This window comes from Pelmatolapia mariae, linkage group LG7 (assembly GCF_036321145.2).
Source record: "Pelmatolapia mariae isolate MD_Pm_ZW linkage group LG7, Pm_UMD_F_2, whole genome shotgun sequence".
In the NCBI taxonomy this organism is placed as follows: domain Eukaryota; kingdom Metazoa; phylum Chordata; class Actinopteri; order Cichliformes; family Cichlidae; genus Pelmatolapia; species Pelmatolapia mariae.
In genome coordinates, this window is record NC_086233.1 from 20,747,364 (window position 1) to 20,765,186 (window position 17,823).

At 39.1% G+C, this 17,823-nt stretch overlaps 1 protein-coding gene across 3 annotated transcripts in view; it reads right to left on the reverse strand.

Moving 5' to 3' along the window:
• ctif (CBP80/20-dependent translation initiation factor) overlaps positions 1–581 on the reverse strand; it is a 64,259-nt gene extending 63,678 nt beyond the window's left edge. For all 3 annotated transcript variants that reach the window (XM_063478376.2, XM_063478377.2, XM_063478374.2), the window contains exon 1: positions 435–581. The gene's annotated coding sequence lies outside the window, so the exon portion shown is untranslated. The remainder of the gene's footprint in view (positions 1–434) is intronic.
• Between the last annotated feature and the right edge of the window lie 17,242 nt (positions 582–17,823).

Here is a 17,823-nt window from a genome sequence, read left to right on the forward strand (position 1 = left end):
AAGAGATACATGACGGTTCGTTTATGTCAGAGGTTTTGAAACAGCTGCACAGCATTGTCCCTGTTAAGGTAACAAAGCCACATCTGGGGGCACTTCCACGCCCTGGTGTGTGTGTCTGTGTGTCTGCGTGTGCCCGCGTATCGCCGGTAACAATGGTGACGCAAGCTTTGCGGCTAACCAGCCGGCTAGCGTTAGCCCTTAGGAGCAGTAACCGAAAGGCTATAAATTACAAATTCAAACAAGTCTCCGTCAACTCTGTCGTATCAACAGGTCTGCTGGTGGAGGCTAAACCAATCAAAGCATAACCAGGTCACTCACTGAGACAACTCGCAGCAAATCCAGCGCATCTCTTAAAACTGTTATCTCGTTACAACGGTTGAAACGCTCCAACCGAAAAACACCTTCAGTTGTCTTAAAACGAAGTAAATCCTCACCCGAAGTGAAATGCGAACTCCTGGCGAACCTGGGATCGCCTCCAGAGATTAAATCCGCCGTGTCATGGGTGTGTTTCTCTAAAAGAAAGCGAGGGGGGAAGAGGATTAGCTATCCAGTGGCAACTCCGACGTCCCACACTGAGGAAAAAGGGAATGCAGGAATGTGACGTTCAGTCCGGTCTGCTGGCATCATTGACACGTGCACTCAAGAGCGGAGCACTGTGGGAAATAGAGTGCAGTTAAGTAACAGATTGTTACGGGCTTATTACTAGCGTATTAATCGTTATCCACAATTTCCATACCCAGTGAATCTCTGTGCTACTTACAGAAAACATATCAACCTTAAATTATTACAGCCCTTAGATATAACAATTGAAGCTTGGTTCCAACACTGCAAAAAAGTAAGTTCAAGATCAAGTAAGTTAAGATTGTGGGTTATTACGTCAAAGTTTCAAATTGTTATGTCATGTTATGTTATGTCAAATCTGGAAATAACATCTCGAATCTTTGAGTTATTAAGTCAGAATTTCCAGATAATTATTTACAACTAACATGAACTTTCAATAGACCAAATTTTTATAATTTCTAATTTTTATTTATTCGTTTAGTTATTTTCCCCCAGTGGCATACATTAACCTCCTATAAATGTCCTATAAATGTTTTAATTATTATATAATTACTTTTACAGAATTATTTTAACCAGGGTAATTGATTATCCAAAAATATACACACATCTAACAGAGGTAAATCACTGCTACTCTCTAATTCTGTTAATAAAAATACAAATAGCATTCTGGGGTTTTTTCAGATTTGTTTTTTTAGTTATTAATACAAAAAAATCTTTTAAATTGGCCATATTATGCACATCATTATTTATTTAGCACGGTCCACTAAAATAGGTTTACATGCTACACTGTTCAAAATAAATTCCAGTTACTTTCTTTACATAACACTAAATTTCACTCTCTTTAAGGCTACCTCCACCCCCCCCACCCCCCCTCCCCCCCCCACACACACACACCCCCAGTCTGCTCTCAGTGGTCAGTTACCCATACAAAAATAAGTCACTGGTCACCTATTTTACTTTATAGTTGGTGCTGGATTCAATCAAAGAGCAAGGGATACCCACTGAATGAGTTCTGAGCATGCTGAGTTCTTCTGTGGTGGGTTGTTTTGCTTTGTGAATCCAATACTTGCCTGTTCCAGAAGAAATTCTGTTCTGTAATTAGTTCGGGTGGCCCAGTGCGGACACCTAAAATTACTGCCCTCCAAAAAAAAACCAAACTGATAATCGCACAGTTTATATACTTCTAAGTTCAACCCTACATGCTCAACCAGAATTGGATTGGGGACAGAAGAGACTCCTGTAAAAGCTGTTTTGTTACACAGTGCACAATGCTTTCAGATAATGGCTTAACCATTTCTGTAAGTACCTGCATGCTGAACTTTTGTTCCTCAGAGTTGTTTGTTCGTCTATCAACAACATACCCAAAAAGCCACCCTGATGAATTTTTGGTTAAACTTTAAGAGAGCTGGAAATGAAACAAGATGAAAGAAGGATTCTGTTATACTTGAGTCAAGATCCAACTCTTTTTTTAAACTGAGAAATTTGGCAAAATATGTTCTCTTTTCTTAACATGTATTTTCTGGGAATGTTAAAAAAAGGCCAGGTGATTTTAACCAACACAGACTATGATTTTTAGCCTTACAAGTTCCAAATGGCCCCAGGGGCAAATGATCAAAGCTAAAGGTGACATTAGGCTCATTCGCTCGTCATATTGTCTTCACTAAGGGTTTTCCTTTTGCTTTCGGGAAGGTGCCATTAAATGAATATAATAAACAGGGACCTTAGCTCTGCAGTTGCAGGAAGTGGGTGAAGACTCTTGTATTTGCTCTTGCAGCGAGCAACAGAACAGCTTTTAGTTAGAGAAGGGACCGTTAGGCTGCTGCTTTCTCCTTTTTGGTTGTTAGGTAAGCATCATGCAAATGTATCACACAGTGAGGAAGATAAGCACTGAAGAAAGTCTAGCCCTGCAGAAAAAGGTGTTTCAGGCTGTCGAGCGGCACGGTTTTCGGCCAGAGAGAATTACTCAATTTGAAGTGGACTTTGAAACTTTGCAGCCCTCCAACAAAAACAGTTACATAAGACACCAAAGCAACAAAGGAAGAGTAAATAAGCATTATAATACTCTAAAGAAACCCCTTTTGTTTCTCAACTTGTTAGAAGCGCATAAATAAATTAAATGAGAGCAGAATACACGTTTAATGTAACCACAAACTGAATAAACTCAGTGCAGATACATTTCTATTACAGTTTAACAAACTAGTGCATTAGTATTAGTGATTTTAAAAGCTGGTGAAATTTTTTATTATGGGGTCACAAAAGAGAGTGGCACCATTTGTTCATTACCTGAACAGGAGTAGTATGATAGTCCTGAGAGTTATTGTCAGTGCAAGGTATTATTGTGTAACACTGCAGTTATTCTGGTTGTCAATAAATCAGCTGCTAAGTCCAAAGCAGAACAGAAGAATTGCAGCTAGCAGCTGATCAGGCTCTTAACTATGAGTTTTTTAAATCATATAAAAATATTCAAAAGATAATTTTGGCCATTTCATGAAGTTGTGTTGATTGTGGCTCATAGAAATGGATCAAATTAGAACTTCATGTGTTTTAATGGCGTGAGGTTAATCACAATACCCTACTATTGAATATCTCTTATAGCCAATATAGTGACTTTACCTGTTAAAGATTCTGTACCAATTTCAGGGTGTCTGACACCTTTTTATTTATTTTACTCAATAAAGAAGTAAAGGAGATTGTAGAAGGTGGATATTTACTCATTTAATACCTTTTTTTGTTCGGAAACACATTGTACACTTCTTAATGTAGCATTTTTACTACACTTTTGATACAGTCACATGTTCTATATTTCTGGATTCAACACAGTTACACCTTTCCAACAAAACATGGTTGATGTTTCTGGGATAATCCCAGAAAAAAATGTTGAATTGTACAATCAGAGCTTCCATTATAAAATCACTAAAGTCCTTATATAGCATTTCCCACTCAGCTTGGCATTATTTTGCACTTTCTTTTAATTAATGGAAAGGCTGTAGAACTACAGTGCAGTTCTACAGCCTTTCCATTTAACCACATATGGGGCAAATGTTTTTTATACAAGGATCCGTTTCATTTAAGGGAGGCTTTAGAGAATTAAAATGACTGCTGTACTTTCTTTTATTTTTATTATCTGAAAAGTTGTCTTTATTTAGCTTTTGGGGGTTTGTTGTGCTACTTGTATTTGTTGCTGCAGTGCTCATAACCTTTTCAAAATTCCAGTCTCAGATGTAAAACGTGTGTGAACAAAAGTGAACTACTCATCTCTTTCTAAATGTTTGCTCCTCTTTTACAGTGGAATGCTTGTTGCTATTAGTTGAGCAATCAGCATTGATTTATGGGGATCTTAGGCGTGAATGCAGCTTGAATGTGGAATCATAATTGATTATCTTATGTGAATCTGCTTTTGTTGTACCACCAGGCAAAAACCATCCAAATACAAAAGAATCCCACAGTCTGGTTGCACCTGCACACAGACACAAATGACTGCAGAGAAGGGCTAGAAACACTGGAAAGAGTCTTTTTAGTGTAATCATGACCCCTTGTGGAAAAAGAAGAAAGTGCAGCTGGAGCAGTCGGCTACTCCTTTGTCAGGGTTTTGTGTGTGTTTGAGTGTGACGTTAGATGTGTACATTTTATGAATATGTAGCCATACAACAGGGATTCATCAGGGTCTTTAGTCAATATGGTACACAGTTGGAGGAGAGAGCCAAAACAGTCTGACTGTCAGTTAGATCTGCATATAGCTAGACACACGGGAAACAGACAGATGGAAGAATAAGAAATACAAAAATAGATAAAGTGTTAAAATGAGGATGTATGAATCTGAGTGTGGATAGGTAGACAGACAGCCGAGTGGAAAAAGTGCCCTCTCTGTTCCAGATGGCTGCTAGTCAGAGGCTAATTAATTGGCGTGATGGAGATTGCAGCAGGTCATTACACCCCTCCTGACCCTTTCTTCTTCTGCTGCTTCTTTTTCTTAGTCTCTGGTTTCTTCTCACTCACTCTCTCAGTGCTATGCATATCCTTAACTGTCCCATAATTACTTTGTTGTCCTCTCAGCATCAGCCACAGCTCTCTAGCCAATTCAGGCTTCCATTCCCACCCATGCCGTTGAGCAGGCTTTCCTCGTGCACATGTACCATTTTGTCTGGTTTCTTCTCACGTGTGCTAAAACCCAGAGCTTTCTCGTTGAGATGTGTGCTTCAGGAAAAAAAAAAAAAGCAAAAAAATAAAGCAAAACCTTTGAAGTGGCATCATGAAATCTGTAGTCTGCTATAACTGAGAATGTGAGAAAAGATTTTCAATTATGCATCTAACCTAATTCAGCCCCGCGTCTGTGTTAAATCAATGAATCTGCTGAACATTTGATTTAAGGCTTTTGTGAGGCTTTTTTTTTATGCTGGTCAAAGTAATTTGCACTGTTGCCAAGGAAACCATAGTGTCAAATTGGTATATAATTTAATTGTTCTAAAAGAAAGTCAGTCAGTGAAGTCAATACGAACAAAAAGTCGAACATTGTTTTTATTTAACACAGAGAGAAGAGATAAATCATTTGTATGTATTTTTGAACACATGTAATGTTATATTTATTTTTAGGCAGCACTAACAGCGTGTGAGTACAGATCAGTTCAAACACTGTATAATTACATACTGGTGGAGTGAGTCCTAGCAATGCTACAAAGTGCAAAATTAAAATTTCAAATCCTGTTAACATATGGCAATGCACAAAAGCATATGCATTTAATTATTTAGATTAAATTAAAATAATAAAATGATCACGTATCAATTTGTCTGCATCACTTTAACACTGAAAATAGCAAATTGGAATGGTTTAAATTAATCAGTAGCTGTAAAAGTGAATGAATATGAATTCATTATTTACTTTGTTACATTCCATCCATGGAGGCAGAGTATATTTTGGGTTTATCTTTTAAATCTTTTTACTGTGATGAACGTTTCTCGTAAGATGTATGTTGAAGCGGGTTTGATAGTCGTGCAGAACATTTAGCTAAGTGGGAGAATGAGAGGCAAAATCTGCAGCTGGAGCTGCTCCTCAGGTCGCCCTGCACAAAGCTGAATCCTCCCCAGAGGGATGGTAGCAAGGCACCAATTAGCAGCAGAGAGGGCGCATGATGATATTTCCGTGTGCTTGTGGCCTGGGCAGCTCCGTCTGTGTGTGTTATAAAAGGCAAAACCATAAACATGGAATTAGACAGTACAGGCCCCACATCTCTTAAGGTCACAGACGCTCCCCTCCTGCAGCTTCTGAGAGCAACGGTGTGATATAAACAACACCAGCCAGCAAACTGTTAGTACTGTATATATGTTTTTTTTTCTTTAAAGGGCAGCTGATTATTTGTGCCTGTCAGTCTGTGAGGTTCATCAGGCCAGCGGCCCTGATGCAGTGGTCTTCTGCAGCTCTGCTCTGTTATTGTTGGGTTGAATGGCTGCAGGAGATAGGTGTGGGAGAAAGATCACTGTGAACTAGATGGAGAGAAACTAAGTGGGTGGAAGTGACTGAACATCTCTTTGTGTAAAACACACACACACGCTGGCACGCAAACACAAAATCACATGAATACTCGGACAAATAAAACACACACACACACACACACACACACACACACACACACACACACACACACACACACACACACACACACACACACACACACGAGATTGGCCGGGGTTCAATTTGTTGAGTAATAAAAACACGATAGCGTTATAACCAGCAGGTGGGGGCAGCAGACAGATCATAGGACCGTGGTGTGAGCAGTGCTATTAAAATGTGCAGTAAGTCACAGATTTACTGTAACCTACATATACAGGGAGGCGGAAAGTAAATGATGGAATATATTAATGAAATCTCAAATGATTCCGGCAATAAACAATCCTGTGGTATTTTTGATATATACACACACACACACACACACACACACACCTACACACAGATTGTGTCAGGCAGGCATGTACTCAAAATAATATAAACATAATTTCAATTTTTTTCCAAAGTGCTTTAAAAAAATATGGTTAGAAGGAGTTTGATACCTCACTATATACTTATTTTAGAGATCTAATCACCAATAGACCAAATTCATAAATACTGAGTTGCAATCAGCAATTATTGATTTTATTTATCTGGATCCACTGTGGCGACCTCTAAAGGCAGCAACTGAAAGAAGAAGAAGATTTAATTATCTGCTGGTTATTTTCTTGACAATGCAATTCATTCTGGAGCCGAAGAATCCATGGTATCATACAAAATGCACTGTTTTCTACTAGTTACAGTACAAGGTGAAAACCAATGAATTCTTTTTTGGCATTTTACATAAACAACAATCAAAACAGCTTTTAATAAAAAACATTAACCCATCAGCTATAAACAGAGATTACTCAAGCTGCAAATGAACAACTCTGTGCATTTGTTCTGTATATCATCCCTCCATCATGCCTCCCGCAGGTGTAGCAGCAGAGGGGGCAGCTCTGCTCTCTCTACTCCCCTCTATTCTGTCCTCTGAAGCCTGGCACTCCCCCTGCTGTTAATCTGCAGTACAACTCGGAGTGTCCGAGGAGCACGTTGACAGCTCTGGGCTGTGAGTGTGTGTGTGTGTGTACACGCCTGTATGTATGGTGAGCACCCGTTGAGTAGGTGGGTCTGCTGGAAGGGAGTGGGAGAGGTGGGAAAGGGGCAGATGGAACACAGAAGGAAGTTCATCAACGACACATAGAGTGTCAGAAAGCAGAGAAGGACGGAGAGGGAGGGGAACGGAGGGAGCCGCGGGGACGGCGATAGGTAGGGGACAGGCATGCAGAGAAGGAGATGGGGCGGATAGGGTAGCAGGTGGAAGGAGAAAGTGGAAGAGCCAGGCAGAGAAAATGGGGAGGAGAGGGGAACAGGGGAGGTGAGAGATGCAACAAGCAGCAGGGGTTGGAGGGAGAGTGACAGGTATGGATAGAGGGGGGGAGGAATAGGAGTTTAGACGGGGGTGTTAAGGAGATGTAGGAGGGTACCAGAGGATGGGTTGTTTTTGGAAGATGGCAGGGAGGAAGAAACATACTTTTGACCTTCAAAAATAGTTTGTTTGTTGTGTGTGTGTGTGTGTGTGTGTGTGTGTGTGTGTGTGTGTGTGTGTATGTGTATGTATGTGGGTGGGGGTGGGGGGGTATCTTCTTTACTCAAGGTTGTTGTGTAGTCTCAGAGGAGCAGATAAATGCAGATACATGTGCAAAGTTGCTCAATCTGTAAGGTGCAAACATCAAAGTAATAAGAAAAACATGGTCTTGAGGCGAGGGGGGAATAGCATAATTGCTCCGTGCTAGCTTTCAAGAGGAAAAATATCAGCACTTCCAGCCATAAAAACATCCCAGACCTATTCTCATGTACCCACTTAAAAAAACAACCCAGACACTACCAGGCACAGTGTAATGGGTTTGTTTAAAACTATTAAATCCAACTTTTAGGCTGAGCATTCGTGACAGATCCCGATGACATGTTTCCTGCGTTTCTCTTCATTTGCGTCACTTTTCGGGGGATTTTTCATTATACCATCTCCCCTCGTGTCAATGCACGGTCACTTTATTCTATTCTGGTCTCTGTCATTTATGGTTTATGTAGCGGCATTACGCTGTCTGGACATGAGTAAGTGCTGGGGTAATTGAATCCATTTGAAGACAAAATGAAAGTTTTAAAAAAAGAGAAAAAAAGGCGACGAATTGCAATTACAGCCAAGTATTGAAATACTCCAGTTTAAATGTGCACATGGCAACTTCCTGAGACCAAGAGTATTTAATGATTTGGCCTAATCTCAACCTTGAGATTTCCCATAATGTAGAAACTCATCAGGATTACCTTTTTGCCAATGTTGAGACTCTCTCACCCTCTCTCTTTCCCCCTTGTTTGCAGATATGAGCGAGGTCTGCTACGCTGTCTCCTGATTTTGATAAAAAAGTAGCTTTTATAACAGCAGCTTTACAGTAACTTACTTTCCCATGCATATTTCTCTGCATGATGTAGCTACATTGTTTGACATTCACTCTTTTTCCTCTTGTGTGTGTGTGTTGAGCAGGAGGACTCCAACTAGGGGTGTTAAAAAAGAAGCCTCAGCCCACTTACTGACCTTGTCTGAACTGTACAGTACACACAGTGATAACAAGAGATGCCTTCAGGTCAGAGAGGGGTGTTAAAATTATGAAGCACAACATCTGTGTGTGTGTGTGTGTGTGTGTGTGCTTGTTTGTGTCTTGTCTGGAAGGGGGGAAAATGAAAAGGAGGGTGTCTGGTTATACTGCGTTCATGCCCGGCCAAACTACATCCCACACAAGGCTTAGAGACTGCTGGCTCCTCTGGACTTTTTTTTTTTTTTAATTAAAACTCCTCACTTTCCTGTGTGTGTGTGTGTGTGTGTGTGTGTATGATCACAAGTACTATATAAAATATAGATAATACATAATACATACTGATTAATACTCCATTCATCAGAGTGCACAGACAACATTACTGTTATAATAATTAACAAATAACAGACAAAGCGAATGACAGGAAATTTAATTCCAGTACTAAAATATAAGCATTGAAATATCAGTGTTTGTTCAATAATTTTGCATCTTTAAAGCTGTTGGATCCTGTGATTCCCACTCAGTCGCTGCCTTAAACATGACATTATGCTTTCACAGTACCTGTGTTTTATTTGTTCTGACACTCGCTTTATGGGCAGAAACGAAGCGTTTTATAGCACTTGACACTTGAAGTGGGCTGAATATTTTCTATTTACAAGAGAAATAAAAGTTATAGATCAAGCACTTCCATCAGATGGTTCACTTGCAGGTTGAACTCAGCCAGGTGAGCTGTTAAATCATAGAGTTGCTATGGCATTCGTTTGCATGCCATTAGTTACCAAAGTGAGAGTTATTTTTGAAACCTTACCTGCGTCAGTGCAACACATACAAGCCTATGTGTGTCTTTAAAAGGCAATTAAATTCAGATATGAGTCAAGGAGTTTAACACTGAGGGATTTTTTTTCTTTACAGTGCGTGCACTGATTAGTGTTTTGTTTCAGCTAGCAATAAAATCCCTTTGAACAGCATAATCTGAGAGCCAGCATATGCAAGATTGGTTAATAAAGACACACGACTTTTTAGTTGTAAATAGTAATGTGCAAAAGTCTCGAGCTACCCCTCATTTTTATTATATTTTGCTTCAAAAGAGCCAGACGTTCTTGTAATATTTTTAAGTAGTTCTCCAGGTTTTCTGAAGATCTGCCAGTTCTTCTTTGACCATCTATACATTAACTCTCAACTTAGCAAAGAACCAGTGTTAAACTGTATAATTAGATGCTCCAATTTGACTGCATGGTGTGCAGTGTGCTTTTAAAAAAAATGAGGAAATTGGAAATGTGGAGAATCAAAGAATTCGAATTAATTAGAATTAGAATTAATTAGGCAATAAGAAAAAATCTAGCAAAGACCTGACACAGCACCTGAGAGATCCATCAGTTGGTCCATTAGTTCACTAAAGCATCATCAGAGATGGTCTGTCGAAGAGTGGCTGTCAAGAAGCCATTCTTAAGGAAGGAAAGCAGTAAGAAAAGGCCGATGTATGCCAAAGTACAGAAGAGCTGCACTGAAAACCAGTGGCAACAGGTCTTATGATGAATCCAAATTTGAAAATTTTGTGCTCAAATGATCATCAATGTGTACGATGAAGGTCAGGAGAGAGGTACAACAGTGAGTGTTTGCAGCCATCTGTAAAACATGGTCGAGATTTAGTCACAGTTTTAGGGCTGTATTAATAACATAAGTTAAATATTGCAGAAGCTATGAATATTAATGTATGTTTGTATTATATATATATATATATATATCATCAAAGTGTGGCATCATCGCTGATGTTGAAATATGCAGAAAAGAGGACAGACGTTTATCCATCACTCAGAATCCGCACAGTGATGTAGAGTTCTGGATAGAAAAGGTTAGTCAGCACACATAAGTGGAATAGTAAGTTGTATAGCAGCCAAGGGCCTGACTGAGATGGTCTGTGAGCCAGTTTTGGAACCGAAGCCATATTTTGCGGATGACTGGCCTAGAGAGGCAGAACGTAGAGTATGGGTGTCTCTTTGTACGTGTGTGTATATGTGTGTTTGTATTTGTACGTGTGGTTGGCCTGTGGTCTTCATGGTGGGGAGAGGTTAGGGGCTTTGCACTGTAGCAATGGCTAAAGATGTGATATGATCAGAACTACTAACGTTTGTTGTGTGTAGAAATATCTTCAGTAAACCACCCCCATGCTTCAAAGGATGGTGCTTAATGGGTCATATGTGAAGGAAGAATGGTGTGTGGGGGTTTTTTTTCATCATGAACAAATGGCATGCTGTGTCCAAGTTTCACATTCATGCTTCGTAAAGGAAAATCTACATATACACCGACATACCGTGCAAGCAAGCTGATTGGTGTTTATTGCCAATAATCACTAGTTCCAATAATCTGGACAGTCTGTGTTTGTGTGTGTGTGGTTATGACTCATGTTGGAACGTGCCTGCATCTCAGATTTCTGAGTTTTTTAGTCAGTCACGTTCTGTGTGCTGGCAGAATTGGCAGTTTTAACATCATCACGAATGCACACATAGATAAACAAACTCAGTCATCATGTTTAAATGAGGCCACATTGACTTTTCACTGTATGGAGCATTTAAAATACATTTGATGCCTCGTTCACACAAGAGTAAAAATAGGACGACAACCTCCTTGCACCTGGGAAAAATCTGTGGTTGCCAAGTCATTGCCCAGTGATTGCATGAACTGCAAATAGTTGTGGCTACCCAGAGGTTGAGGGTGCAACACTCTCAACATCTCGGCGACCACTTTCAGCTGTAAGGTGAATGCACAGGTCACCTGGGGAAAAGAAACCTGTCTCCAAACAATTGCAGTCCAACTCAGACTGACTGCAGTCATTCTCAGACAGGTTTTTAAAGGTTTGTAAATTTCCATCTAATTTATAAATGCTGATTGTCTGAAAGCTCAACTTGTCTGAGATGTGTCTCTCTACAGTAGGAAACTTGATTCAACTGGTAGCAAACTGGTTATATTCTGGCTAAATGCCTATGCCATTTTGCAGTGAAATTGTCGTCACCAACACCAACACTGTTACTACAACGACTACGTTATTATTTGTGGGGGAATTTCTGAATTTGTTTCAAATCTCTGAGGTTCCGGCTGGACTCTGAATGCAAGTTTTGCTTCGTGTGAATTTCCATGTACGTAGACAGCAGCAGATTTGCAACAGATGGCAACAAATTTGTGATTTTTGCTGATTCATCACAGTTAATCACTGTATCATCACAAACAGATTGCATGTAATTGCTAACTTGACAATTTTCAATTGCAAACCAAAAGTTCACTGATTATGGTTTTGTTTTTGGTTTTTTTTGTTGCCATTTTATCACTGTGTTGAAGAGCCAAAGTTGCTTTAAAGATAGCAACTGACTGTGAGTGGTCTCAGACATTCATTCAATGTAAACAGTTGCAAAAATTTCAGTCACCAAGCACTGTTTTCCTCAGAGTGACAGAGTTCCTAAGAAAACTGTTTGGTGTGGCTCAATCACTCGACCATCCCGCAAAAAAATGTGTTTTGTGGAATCCAAATTCAGCCAAAACACTGGGAGTGGCGGGAAAAAACAATACACCAAAGTATTGTGATATTTTGCACGTTGTAACCAAATATCAATGTTTTATTAAATCAATTAGAAAATACTAGAGGGCTGCAAGGTTGCCTGATAGGAAGCAGCCTTTCAAACAACAGCTATTGTCTGACTTGGCCTGTCTGGAATTGCTCTCAGAGACTTTGCGCAACTTTTGGACTGCTAATTTACAAATTCAGACAGATTACCAATATGTTGCTACCTTTCTGAATGAGTCTCTGTTAATGTGCACAACTTGAGTGAACTCAACTCAACTGGCTGCCAGCTGGTTGTATTCTGGTTATATCCAATAAATCAGGAATGTAATAGGTAAATGTAAATTTCTGTTAAATGTATATTTCTGGCGATGTAGACAGCACCATATTTGTGATTTTTGACCCTTTATTACACTTGATTGCTGTATTATCAGAAACAGGTTGCATGCAATTGCCAACTTGACTCCAATCAATTGCAGACTGAGAGCAGACTGACTCTGTCTCTTGGCAAAGTTTGTGGCAGGTTTTAATGACAGTGTTGATATACTTGATCATTTCATTTTGCAGCAAAACAATATGAGATAGCTTTATCTTACTGGATAAAACAGATATTGACAAAGTTTAACTTTGTGGACATAACTGTAGTTGAAAAAGGTGATAAAGTGCATTACATGTTATCTTAATGAGTTAATATTGCATCATCTAATGGTTCCCCCCTCTACACAACACTGCCAGAAGTCTTTGATCCAAAGCCATCTGTAATCATATTGTATCTTCCACGTTCTCTTTTCTTTACCTAGGAAGTTTCATGCCTTTCAGGATATCCAGAAGTTTGTTTTGGCAAACTAAATACCGGTGATGATTTCTAATAGATTTTTTTTTTTAATTTCTCTTTCCCTGGACGTCTAATATTTCTGTTACCTTTAGCTCCAGGTCATGTGTGAACAAGTTTCTGATGATACTTTCAAAGAACTTTTACTTAATTACAAAAATGAATAGGGAGTTTTCACAACAGTAGTTGTGTGTTGTTTTGTTGCTGCTTTAAACCTAAACGTTGTTCATCTCAGAACCCGGGCAAAGAAAGCTAAAACTGCCCAACTTAAAGATTACACACTCACACACACACACATACACACACACCACACAGACATACACAAACACACGCACTAAAAAACCCTAAATCCACCGTTACTAATACCACTTCCTTTGGCAGGATCATCTAATAAAATTTGAGAAATGTTTTTAGATTGTGAGTGACGCACTGAAATATTTCTTTCACTCTGGGTTTGTGGGGAATGTTTTTAATAGCAGCTAACTGTGTGGCTGCTGGCCGAGTGGCTGCTGTGGTGAAAAGGCAGCAGTCAAGAGTCCCTCTTTTTTCATGACCTGTTTGGGTGAGGAACTCTGCTGACACACCACCAAAAAATTGTGCGCGTGCATTTACACTCGTACACAGACACGCCCATGCTGCACGTGCGCGCACTGCATCGTGCACACAGTTTTATCCCTAGCAAACATGTGCACACATGTGGACAGGAACAAGCAGAAAATGTGCTGTGTGCACAGATGGATATAGACATCCACGCTTGCACACACACACACGCACACACACACGCACACACACATTCTGTAGACACACAGTATTTATTCTAAGAGTGTATCCCTCCCTGATGACCGGTTAGGGTGAGGAGTGCTGCCGGCAGAGCGGACCAATCCAACTCATTCTACAGTTGATTTACTGTCCCACCACCAGTCCACTACTGTGTAATTACACCAACACACACACAGACACACTCATAATTACAAACACAGTCACATAGCACAAGCACACACATACTGTACACACATACAATACATATGCACATGGATAAGACAAACATGGCTGTTACACTGATGGATCTTTTCAGCTTGTAGTTCTTGTTTTTATTTTCTTCTGGTCTACGTTTGTGTTTTATCATTTCCATCAATTCATTTTTATTTATATAGCACCAAATCACACCAACAGTTGCCTCAAGTCACTTGATACTGTAAGGTAAAGACCTTACAATAAATGCAACCCCCCCTCAACAATCACACAACCCCCTATGAGCAAGCACTTGGTGACTGTGGGAAGGAAAAACTCCCTTTAACAGGATTATTGCTATTGTTTGAGTACATGGCAAAAGTGTGTTTGACTGTTGTGTTATTTTAGTTATTTTATTTTAAACTCACGTGCTACCTCGATTACTGGTGTTTAATTTAAGTATTTAATACTCACATATACCTCAGCCTCCTTTGCAGCCCTGATTTGAATAAATGGGAAGATGTTATTTATGCACACACAAGAACATGAAGTTTAGTTTCATAATTTTGCTTGACAAAAATGAGGTAGGATCAGAGAAATTATTAAGGATTGAAGCAAAGATGGGAGAAAGAAAAAGGCTATAATAATTTGAATCTTAGGCAGAAACAGAGTTGTGAAATTTGGAAAATTTTTGAAGGTGGTGCTGGGGGTGGGTTGCATAACCAGACAGTCAAAGGTACGCATCAAAAATCAAATTAAATACATTTTTAAAAACAGCACCTGCACAACTGCTGCGTGAGGAAAATTGCACTCGGGATGATTCAGACAAATTGTGTGAAAAGTCAACCATAAGCCCACAGCTGTTAAAACTGAAACTTTTATTTTAATACTTGTTATTTATGTTTACACTTTGCCCTTTTCCACAGATGAGCAATGTGGTTCCTGGCATGCAGTGTGTGGACTGGTCAGGAAAACCAGCCAATCTATAGATCAATAAAGACAGAAAAACTCTCTCCTCTTTACACCTTTTGAAAACTATCCACACAATGAGCAGGAGTCAAATCCCTATTTCTTAAATTCTTTTAATGAAATCTGAATTTCTTAAAACTGAAATTGAACTAATAGTGCAGCATGGTGTCTTTTGTATCTTTAATGCTATGGCAAAACAACCACTCCGCTATAGTGGTTTCCCCTTCTACTCGTGTAATTTCGTCCTTTTCCTCAGCTGAGTCTGCCTGACCCAGTCCGATTTGTCACTCTCAAACCTGCAATTGTATTCAAGGCCAAATATAGGGGTGGGAATGCTAGGGTGGGCTGTCTATGTGTCACACAACAAAGCTTCGCATAAGGGTGTAGCCCTCTCCCTTACATCCTCCCACCTAACCGCCCGGCATGGCCAAGTTGTTTGCATGGAAACGCGTCTGTGTGCATGCGTGTGTATTTCTGTGTGTGTGTGTGTGTGTGTAGTGAGGTACAAGTTCTCCCCATCCGCCTCTCCTCTGGTGAGGCAGAGAGATTATTCCCTCCTCCGATTTCGATGCTTTATTTGGAGAGTTTCTCAGAGATTCGTCTCTTGTCACTCCCCCTGTTTGTAACGCTGACCTTGACAGTCTTTGTTTCTCTCTTTCTTGCTGTTCTCAAGGTTAATGCAGTTTCAGTTTCACCTGATTTTTAAGCCTATTTTACATCACTGACTTGGGAAAAAAAAATTGTAAAAAATCTTTTAGAATTAGTTTAAGCGTTTTTATTTTTTTGTGAAACCGAGGGAAATAAACACCAGCGGGGAAGCGCCAGCTTTCTGATGGGCATGTGATTTGTACAAAGTTACAAGCCGTTGTAAGGCATGAATTGAAGGCTCCCTATTATTACATGGTAGAAAAAAAACGAGCAGCCTTTAATGTTGAGAAATGGAAAGGAAGATGATTATGGTTTATGTGCTAGGGCATCCCGATTATACGACCACAAAAACCCATGCTGAGTCACATAGGTCAGCATAGGATGTGAATGAAACAGATACACAAAGAAAAAAAACAGGCGCGCAGTCAAAGAGATGGGGAGGAACTTCCTCAGTAATAATTTCATAACATGAGCATATAATGTTTTTAGTTTCTTGCATTATTTACATAACTGAAGGCAGAAATCGGTTTCTATTGTTCTTATAAGTGGAAGTGAATTTCACAGTTTTACTTTCTTGCTTTTTTGAGCATAAAACCTTTCAGAGTTTAACTTTTTACTTGAAAATCACTCATTTATATTTTCTCATTTTGTCCATTATGTTGTTTATACTTATTCCAGGTATACAGATTTCAGCATTGCAATTTTTTTGTGCATCATATACCAAAATACAGGATATACCTAACTATCATACAAAATATGCATGATCAAAAATATGTAAGCCACTAAAAGGGAAGATTGTAACCCGCCAAAAATAAGTTTCATTTTTATGCTGTACTGAGATTTGTCTGCAACAAGAACTTAAAATGCTATGTGTAGCATTTTAAGCTTTTTACCCTGCTGATGTCTTAGGTAGAAAATGAAGATATTCTATGTAACAACTAAACAATTCTTAAAACAGAACAATCATTAACTAAAATCATTGTGATCATGATCATACTGGTCAGTAATACATTATTTTTATTTTTGAAACTATTAAGTATTTTATTATAGTTAACTTTCATTGTGCAAATATTGACACGAGGTCACACAGCCACCGAAGACTGAGTTAGGTAAGCGGCTCAAAAACAGCGAACATGCAGACAGCTGTTTGTTTTCCATTTTAACCCTGTAATCAACATGTCTTTTACCCATGACTCTCCCATAACCTCAGCCGCATGTTTATTATTGTTGCAACAACAACAAAGACCCCGCATTTTCATAAACCTGTTGTTTTTGTACCTTAACCCAATCAAGTCAGTTTTGCATATTATGAGTACCGGGGTAATGGCTGTGTAACAATCGTGTATGAGTGTTAATAACAAAACAGGTAAGGTGACCAAAAATATCTCAATCACTAGCCCAGCTAATGCACTGAATGCACTGCCTTTTATTACTCAAGATTTAGAGGTACTCAAGAGGTAATTCCATTAACTAAGTGCATGATAAAAATTTACACTGGCTTCATTAATAGATCATGAAGTTATTTGGTTTTCTCACCAGCTTCAGTAAAATCTAAATTATTAACCAGATGTCAAAGCCATAAATAACTGTATATAACATATTAGCTTAAATTAACTTTTATTGTGTTACCCACATCCCCCGACGAAAACCCCAAACAAATACATAAAGTTTTTTTTTATTTCATTTTTTTTTTTTGCTGCCTTTTCTTTTTCTAGTTAATTATTGACAAAAAAAAAATCACTGCTACTCACTTAAGGTGGACCATTTTCTTGCGTGTTAGTCTGACTCAGCAGTGAATTTCATTTTGACAGGCCAAAAGAAAAAGAAATTATTTCCTTTCATGGAGAAAAAATGTGGTGGAGAATGCTAGGCAATCCGGTACACTCCAGCAGCGCTAGACCTGTGCTACAAACACAATCCACACGTTACGTAAAATTTAAATCACCACCACAACCCAGTGAGATTCAAAAAGCGTGTGGGTAGTTAATCTGGTGCAGGGAAGTGCTGTGTCTGAATTTGCATACTTCCGTTTGAAGATTATACACATGTGCTTTCTTGTCTATTGTGGGAATTTTGATAGGTTAGCGTTAGCGTCCTAAATCAAACACAGCAAGTTTCGCACTTTTTGGAAATGACAATACCAATAATGATAAAGATCTTTCTTTCTGTGAAAAAAAGAAAGAAAAACAAAGTTTGTACC